Below are 9,818 nucleotides of genomic sequence, written 5' to 3' on the forward strand. Positions count from 1 at the left end.
TCTGGAGCCTGTTAATTAGAAAAACAGTAAGGCCTGGACGCTGCAAGTTGCAAATGCCAGCTTTAAAGTATGTAAACATATCAACCTAAATTTAGGTAATTAAACATGCTTAATGTTTAAGATGCATTAGCAGCCTTTTCACAAGCTTAACTAGTTCCAGCATATAATGAAATTTATGAATTTGTGCTTCTTTTGTGGTTCTATGGCTATTGCACCACCTGCTGGGCACAATTATGTACTGCATTGCATGTTTGTTATCGGTTAAATGGTTAACTTAAAGCTCCTAATAGTACATGGTGTAGTCAATGCATTAAATAAATAAAAGTGCCTATGATCCAAGGAGAGAAGGGCTTGTATTCATTCTAGAGTATAGACAGTTAGACACCATGGATTAACTAGGAAACTAGAGACGTTTCTGTTACAAAATTGAAAATATTCCCTAGGGTGATCAGAGTGTACATATTTTTCAGGAGGCCTTATTTTCACATATTGTTGACCCGCACAGGTAAAATGCTTTACATATGTTAATAAGCAATATATGAAAATGGAAAACATGACTGATGTTTGAGGTGAATAGATGGGCGGTAGATATGTGGAACAGCCTCCCAGCAGAAGCAGTGGATGATAATACAGCTAGGCAATGTAAACATGCATGGGATAGGCGTATGGCTCCCGAATCTAAGACAAGACCAATGACTGATTAAGGTTTGCTTTGCAGCAGGAAAAACAGGCAGACTAGACGGGGCTGAATGGGTCTGATCTCCAGGCAAAGTCTATGTATGCAGAACAAAGCTATTTCTTTTCAAATGAAACAGTGCCATCACCTGGTATAAGTAAGTATTACAAGGCGCATTTGTACCACAATAACAATGTATCTTCATTGTATACCGACCTGTCCTTCATAACTGTGTTCCAAAACACCATTACATACGTTATGTAAAGGTAAAGGTGATGGAAAACCCTTCCACTTAAAATTGAGAGGGTAGTAGAAGCATTATTCCCAGCTCTAAGGCCAGAAAACCAAGGTTTCCCTTTCTTACAGGTACTCACTTGATCTTAGCCAAAAGACCAAGAAGGAAGATCAGATCACCACTCATTGACAGCTGGTTTTTTCGCAATCTTTTTTTACACTTCTTATTTTTTGCCAAGAAGGCTCAAGACCCCAGCTTTCTTTACTATTCATCCAAGTCAGAAAGCTGTGTGCAATGGGTCCCTTCAAGCCCTGCTAGCCTTTCACCATCCCAGCCAGGAAGATGCAGCCGGGCTAAAGAGTTACTAGGCCAAGCTTTACCACAGGTGCCCAGCCAGAAGGCATGGCTGAAGAGCTGGACGCAGCAATCCCTCAGAGGGCCCTGCTGGTAGCAATCAGCTCATTCCAGGCGCAAGAAGCAGCCATAAACATGCAGCACAGAGAATGATAAAGAGGAGAGATAGTAGCCGCAGCTGAATGTGAGTTTCCTCTGAGAAACCAGCAAATACTTTGATTTCATCCTGTTTAATCTAAATATATTTATATACCTTTATATTTAAACAAGATTGGTGCAAGGTGATGGTTGTGTCTTGCCAACATAAACTGTACCTGCCAAGCTGTGTGATATATGTAAGTGTGTGTATGCATGTATGTATGTGTGAGTATGTATGTGTATATGTATATGCATGTGTGTATGCATGAATGTGTGTGTGAGTATATACTCGTGTGGGTGTTATGTTTTTTTTTCTGTAAAAACAACAAAGAACCATACAAGAGGTGGCACCAACATGCAATGTTGGCACTTTGAGGTCTGCCACTTGGTTTCATGCAGAAAATTGGGCACTTGGACCCAAATATGTTCACTGTCACAGTTCTAGATATATGTACTGCCACCTTCTGGAGAGATGTGTTTATTACAAGCAATTTTTAATGATGTAGAATTTTGGTTTATTTGAAAAATCAAAGGTTAAAAGCAGTGGTTGTAATACATTATCATCCACCATTATATACCTCCTCGCTACAGAAAAATCTCATTGATTTTAGTATGGCTGAATACCTGAGGTCCGGTCTAAATTACAAACACTGAGGCTACTCCTTGGGGAAGAAATGTATCTGTAGTTTTACAGGACTACAAATGATCAGGATTCTGCCTTCTCTTGACAAACCATTTCAGCTGTGAACGCACAGCTATCTGGATAAATGTCACAAAGTTCAAACAAATTGTTAGATTTTTGAACTTTAAACCGAGCGCACCGTACAAAAATAATTTTAGTGCAGTGCCTTTTATATGTTTTGTCCACAAGCATAAGAGGGTTTAAGTATCAAGAGGATTAGTAAAATTGTTTTTCTGCACCAAAAAGCACAAAAAGAATTACGGTTTCATATGACATGTTAGGATTTTATTTAGCAAAAGTATTTACATATTTTTCTCTAAATTCTGCTAGAGCAAAATCACCCAGAGAGCAATTATTTCATATGCTCCGATTAAGATATTAAGTTATACATTAATATGAGTTATTAATGATTTATTTGATCACAAGAGCTTTAATGTAACGAACAATATAATCAGTTTAAATGTGAGATAGGAATATAGGAGCATATAGGAGAAAGAGTATTATTGTGATATACACAAGTAAAAAGCATGAACCTTTTTCTGCTTAGAGGAAAGTACAGGTAAATTACTTGAACAGAGGGTATGTCTAATTTCCCCTGTAATGTATCCACATATGTAAAGACAACACTTAAGATACATAGGTATATTCAAAAATAATAAAAAAAATAGATTGTATGACCTAACCACACGTTCTTAGGTTTATTCACTAAGAATTAGTGTGGCCAGTTGAGTTAACTCGACTGAAGCTACATGCCCTAATGTGTGTGCTGTTGGTGAGGGCATGCCACTTTTTTGCGTCAGAGACGAGGGCATGCAAATTCAATGTGAACTCTTACATCCTCACCTGAAACTCACAGAAATAAGCCCCCTGCCAATTCCATTGAAAAGTAATTAAAAATAAAATAATGAATTAAAAAGTAAATACATTTTTTAAAGAAAGAGACAGTGGTCCTCCAGAGAGCCATTTCACCAATGAAGGTGGGTGAAGAGTGCCTCCCCTATTTCCCTCCAATGTACATGAATAGATCTCATTATAAATATAATAATAATAACAACAACAACAACGACAATAATAACAATAATAATAATACTAATAATAATAATTTAATAACCTGAGAGCTGGCAGGTATCTTGAAATTTTTTTTAATTATGAAGTGCAAAGCCCAGATGAGCTCAAAAGGCTAAACTGGCCCTGCATAATGTATAATTAAATTGATGAGATTACATTTAAGTTCTTCCTACATTAACTATGGATGTTGCAGGACCATTTAAGCCTTTTTTATTGGAGCAGCTCACAACGATTGCCCTTCATAATCCATATAACCTTTATGCCCCAGGCAGCCTCCTCAATGAAGAATATTAAAGTACTTCTTCAAGATTTGATTTTTCAAAAAGTACTAGGAGAAGCTGCAGACCCAGAGCTGCAGTTTCAGGTCCACACCATGGTCTCAGTCTCAAGAAGGAATGAGAAGAAGTCGCTCCTATTTACTCTTTACAAATACATACAAAAGGAAGTAAAGGCTACTATTTAACCCATTCATATAACCCATCGTCCTTTGGTCTGAAGGCAGACCATAAAGATAAAAAAAGACCACCAACCTGAAAAGGGGGCTTAAATACCGTGCCTGCATCATTTATGAGTTTTTAATTACGGATGGAGTTGTTTTTACAGCATTTTCCTAATGTCTGCAGTAATGATAAGAATATACAGACCCCGCTGGGCGCTGCTGGGTTATGAACCACGCGGTGGATATAAAATACCTGGAAAGAAACCAAGAGCGTCGTTTGCAAATGAAAGGTTTCAGCGTCCCCCATAGCGGGATCTGTATTTTTTGTTGGGGCCGTATCTTAGTTTTAGTTAAGCGGTGAGAGCGCATTCTGGCAATATGATTACAATGAGTTACCGAGCTAAGCGTTCCCAAAACATATGTTCAGCTGTACCAGAGAAGACGTTTTCATTTCCCAATTTTAATCCAGGGAAGATTCGATGTACTTCGGGCATGAAATGTTCTCTGTATTACAGCAAATGTTTTTTTTTTCCCAAGGATAAAGTTTAGAAATATTTACATTGTAACAATTTATGCAAAATTTAAACCGTTACCCGCGGCCATCAAACTGCATATAGCCTTAATTATCATACGATTGTAAAACGTTGTTAATCTCATGGAAAATGTAAAAGTACAAAAATCTAAATAATTATTATTTACAATATTCTTTCATTAATTAACTGATTAATTCAATGAAAACCCATTTTTAAACTTTGTACTATGTAGAGGGAGGCAAATTATGCCGAATAAGTCTACTTCTAAGTAGCGTAAAGCGAATTTCTAATATATTATCTATTTTAATTTGTGAAACAATTAAATCTATTTTCAATATACAATAATATGGAATCAATAATCAATAATTAAATACTTCTTAATTATTGTGACTAATAATGGACACTTTACGTCGTATCTTTGGACACTCAATGGTGGGAGACTCCAAATGCCCAGACAGCCTCCTTGGCAAAGAATGCATATTTTTTTATTTACATTAACATGCATTCTTCAACCCGGAAAACAAAGTTAAACTCTTACTTTCAGGAGAAGCTGCAGCCCCAGAGCTGCAGAAGAATGATTGCTCTCTTGTCCTGTTTTCGAGCCACTGATTGAAACAGCCAAGCCGTGGTAGGAAGGCGCTTCCACCGAAATCAATGGGAGCATTTTCTGCACATGGGGGGGTCTTTTAGGCCCCCCAGGAATCCACGCTTAGCCAGCATTTGAGCTGAGTGGTTGTGAGTATATCCGACGGAGGCAGGCAGCAGGGAAAGAGGATTTTCTCCATACATTTGGATGGGGGACGCCACGAAAATTTAAAGGGACCTCTCAGCTATCATATGCATTTAAAGTCCACATGATGTCTGGGGTGTCCTTTAAACATAAGAGTTTCCACCTGAATTCTTTTGCAGATTGTATTTGAACGATCAGTGGTTTTTTTTAGCTGCGCTGTGTTCGTTGTAGCTGGTGATCTACACACCTCTCATCCTGTTGTAGGACTTCAAATCTTTCCTGGGGGTTCTATTGTCACATCGTTACCGTCTAGACCGTTACGAAAATCGTGTTCTCTGTAATATATGAAATGCGTATTCACCTTATGTGAAAACCAAGCGAAAGCTACAAAGGTCGCACGGGTCCCGGGGCACAATATTCCAAGAAAGAGCAGGTCTGCTGTTAATATCTTTCAACGCATGCCGTCCTTTGGATTTCATTAACATAAAAGAGCTTATTATAAAAGCAATTTCTGCACTTCTGACTGTTCAAATGTAGGCAAAACTTAATTTTTTCTTAAGCCGTATTTTCATACTCTGCATGTTCCGGATAGATTAGCAATTTTTTTTTTTTTTTTGGCATGTTGTGCTCAATGGTGCTGTTCCAATTTTTTTGGCCTATAGTTCCTTTTTTGTACCTGACCGCCATACTTAATTATCAGCGTGGGAGTGCTTTACGGGAAAATTGCTTAAATTCTGTTGTTTAATCATTATTTTAATGGTGCAGAGGCTTATTTGATGTTTTTTTTTCATAGCAGAGAATGTACTACTAATTAAAAACTAAGTTATGACGACCTAGTTCTCCAAAGTAGGTGGTCTTCTGATGGAAAGGTACGGCGACTTTCGAAGGGTGGTATTGAGACCTCTTTCAACTTCTCTGGGTTCTGCAGAGGGCTTCTAAGGGAAAACAGAGCTCCTTGCTATCTCATCCTCACCAACAATTTGAAACCCACGATGAACCCAGAAAGAAGGCAAAATGCATCAGTAAGCAGGGACAGTGAAGCATACATGGCATGGCTGCCATAGTCATGAGCAGTCCTGAATTTAGTAGGATATTCTTGATAACTGGCCACATTGCTGGAGCTGTTAGGGCATTATGTGGGTAGAAAGGACCATGGCACCACTTTCCCCATGTAATGTGGGTGTAGTGTGCTGTAACTCTCTGAGTCGCCCACTTATTGTACACAGATGCCTCATGATATTGGGAAGTTGGCACCTATGGATTGCCTCTTTAAAGCACTTTCATGCATAGCTGAGAGGTCCCTTTAAATTTAAATGGCATGGGGATACTGCATAATCCCCCATATGCATTTGCCCCATCCCCACCTATATCACTCAGTGGTCATCAGCCTTTAAGTGCCACCTCTTCATGCCCTGGTGTCCCTTGGGTAAATGACTTACGTAGCCACAATTGTGGACTGATTTGAAGCTCTCAAGGCAGGAGCCTCTTCTCCTTCTGTACTGGAATATCTTAAAGTATGCTAATTTTATTGTCAAATTGTATATTGTCAATTTTAACCCCTTAATGACAAAGCCCGTACATGTACGGGCTCAAAATGCATTGTTTTCAATGGGTTTAGGGACCGCCCATTGTCCTTAAGGGGTTAATATTGTTATTAGTTTTCACTGTCCCACCAAGGAATATGTTGGCGCTCTCTAAATAAGTGTGATATAATGTAACGGACAGATGGGGTGAGAATAATGTATCGAAAATAAGTTCATTTACAGATTTCATTGGGGACGCTGGAAGAAGACGCACGAGAATGGATGCACGTTGGAGAGTTGAAAAATGATCTTCTTTGATACTTTGTTACTTTTAATAGATAAAATGTTTCTAAGTGAAAAGAGTGTTCTTTGAGTCTGGATGTTAAACATTCGATTTGAAACAAAAGGACATGACCTAATACATCGTGGGACCTCTGTATAATGACGAGAGCTGCTGCCAAATAAATAGGACTAATAGAACCTGTAACTATGCTAATGATGGTGAAGAGTCACCGTGAAAAAGAATGAAAGCCAAACGCATCATTCCGAGATATTTAACTAATAACAAAAAGGCAGAGAAGCAAAGTCGTTACCTGCGCTCCTTTGTTTTTCAGCTGTGTTGTTACTTTTGTTATTCACTGCATCATTAAAAAGTTAAGTAATCGAAAGTTAAGAAATATCTCGATTTGTTGTTTTTTTAGGCTCGTGTAGTAAATATATTGAGAAGCCTTATATTGCACAGTTCTGTCTCACCTAATTGCTATGTGATGCGTCACGGTAGAAGTGATGTCACAGATGTCTCATACATGGATGTCATTTCATCTACACATGTGCATCGATTGTGAGGACTTCCGGGATGTGAAGCCCAAAGTTTTAGGGGGGTGGTTATGCGGTAACTCTGGTACAAGTTTTCACTACAACTGAGCAAGGAGAAAGCGGTAGGTTGGATTTTATAGGGAATGTCCTAATTCAGCAAGTCACCTGACATGCGGAGGCTATCCGTTTAAAATGCATGCACGTAGTGGACTCGCATGTCTAGCGGATAGAGGCTGAGCTGTCGGATGCACGAGGAGGAGCTCATCCATCCCTTAAGGTGAGTGGGAATGATGATGGTGTCTCACACCATCTGTGACATACCTCTGGGGGTTCACAAGGTGATGGGGCGCATGAGCTCCTCCTGAACCTCTTCACTGTTGGAATGCCTGAGATGCTGACGGTGTGAGACCCGGTGGTGGATTGAGCTGCTCTGGTGGACTTTAATATGAAGTCGTCCCCCCTTTACAAGTATAACAGCTTTCACTATTCTGGAAAGACGAGACGCCCGGCTCGCAATCTTCATCCCAAAGGTGTCCGATGGGGTTGAGGTCAGGGCTCTGTGCGGCCGGTCAAGTTCTTCCAAACCAAACTCATCCAACCATGTCTTTGTAGAGCTTGCTTTGTGCGCTGGGGTGCAATCATCCTGGATTAGAAAAGGTTTTTGCCCAAACTGTTCCTGCGGGGTTGGAAGCAGAGCGTTGTCCAAAATGTCTTTGACATCAGAAATCAAAAAGGGGCCCTATGGATCAGTAGGGAAAGGGGGGGGGGGGGGGCAAGACTGCTAGCCCATGCACGAGGCAGCAGTAAGCATTTCCACCATTATTCGGGTGGTTGCAACAATGTTGCAGTAATATATATTTCGCTCTTTTTGTTAATAGTGGGTAATTCTAAGGTATGTGGACAGATTTATATTGGATCTGTAAAAAAAACACCTACATAATTGTAAAGTTTCATATAACGGGTTCTTTATTTAATGTGCGGTTGCGTTTCTAAAAGCTACTGATAATCATTTTTTTTTATATAAAAAAATCCACTAAGTGCCTGTTCCTGGACAACACAGGAATGCTTTTAAAAATACATTACTTAAGGTTCCCGTTCGAACGCGAAACTGATCTCGTCCCTACTAATCAGACGGAACTCTTCATCTCCAAGCAACCTTGACTTGCTGCAGAACGGGACTCGAGTGTTGAAAGAGCGGCGGATTTCAGCGGACTTGGTGATTCTGGATTTGGTTCAGGGACGCACACCAGTGGTTCTTGTCAATTTTATTCTTCCTGGAAGCCTGGCACGGTAAAAACCCTGATGTGTACTTGAAGAGAATGCTTCTGTTTAAATTGCAAGTTATATTAAAGTCACATCTGCTCGGCAGCGGTGCGTGTCTTTAGGGGATGTTAACCTTTTAAAGCTGCAGTTCCATTTGTTTGTGCGTTCCTACATTTTCTCTGCTTTTGTCTCCGAGGGTTAATTATTAACACATTTAGGGAAAGACTAACGGCCGCTATTTTATTTTGACCAATTTAAAGTTAACGGTGGCAAAAACTACATTTGCTAGTGTTCCAGTTATTTATGTCGTTGACAAAGGAGGAGAAAAATTAGAACAAGACGGTCAGAGGCTTAGATGTAATGAAACAAAGTTTTACTTTACTGGGAGGGTAGTATATTATGGAAGAACCTTTCAGCAGAGGTGATATAGGTTAATATAGTGTAGGAATTTAAACATGTATGGGATAGGCATATATGGCTCCTGAATCCAAGACAAGACCAACGACTGATTAAGGTTTGGGTCTTTACAGACTAGACTGGATGGGGCTGAATCATCTAAATGGGTCTTATGTGCCGTCAAATGTTTCTATATACATTTCTATATACATTCTATAAACATTACCTTGGAATGTTTGATGTCATCTTGGCATATCGTGACATAACACAAGCTGACCCTGTTTTGGCTCTTATGTCTAGAAAAATGCTATAAAAATTGATGAACTTAGTTATTCTATGTAGCAAATAAATAAAAAGTGGTGGTTTTGTACTAAAACACTAATGATATGATAATAAACACCTTGCACTTTATAGGCGCATTAAGAAGCCCCAAGGGCTTGCTAAACCCTGGTGGCCTTTGGCACTGAAAGGACTGCTTGGGCCTTCATTACAGCCCTGTTCGTGTACATTTTCTACATGCGCTAGACAATGAATGCCAGATATGGACACTTCTTTAAAGCTAGCAGACTCCAACCAACCAGTTTAATTAACAATAAAATCACTGCAGCGTGAGAAACGTAGAAGAGTTTCTTGATTTCAGTACCCCGGTCGACGTACAACGCAGAGGAGACTTATTACAAGACTTCTTTCCCAAACGCATGCGGTGCCATATAAAGCGCGTTACAGCTTTCCGAGTTTATAATTCAGTGGTTGACTGGATACTTCTAAGACTGACAGCCGCGTCCGCCTCGGATATTTATTGCAAGTTATTGCAAATGACTTTACTAGAAGTTCCGGAAAGTTCTTGCTCAGTTTCATGATTTGTAAATCATTAAAATAACCTATAAATACTCCCTTATGAAGGTTTACGTGCTGCAGGGTGAGAAAAGGAGACGTTATTGAACTTTGGTTTGATTGCGTGCCTG

Source organism: Spea bombifrons, chromosome 7, assembly GCF_027358695.1.
Source record: "Spea bombifrons isolate aSpeBom1 chromosome 7, aSpeBom1.2.pri, whole genome shotgun sequence".
Classification (NCBI taxonomy): domain Eukaryota; kingdom Metazoa; phylum Chordata; class Amphibia; order Anura; family Pelobatidae; genus Spea; species Spea bombifrons.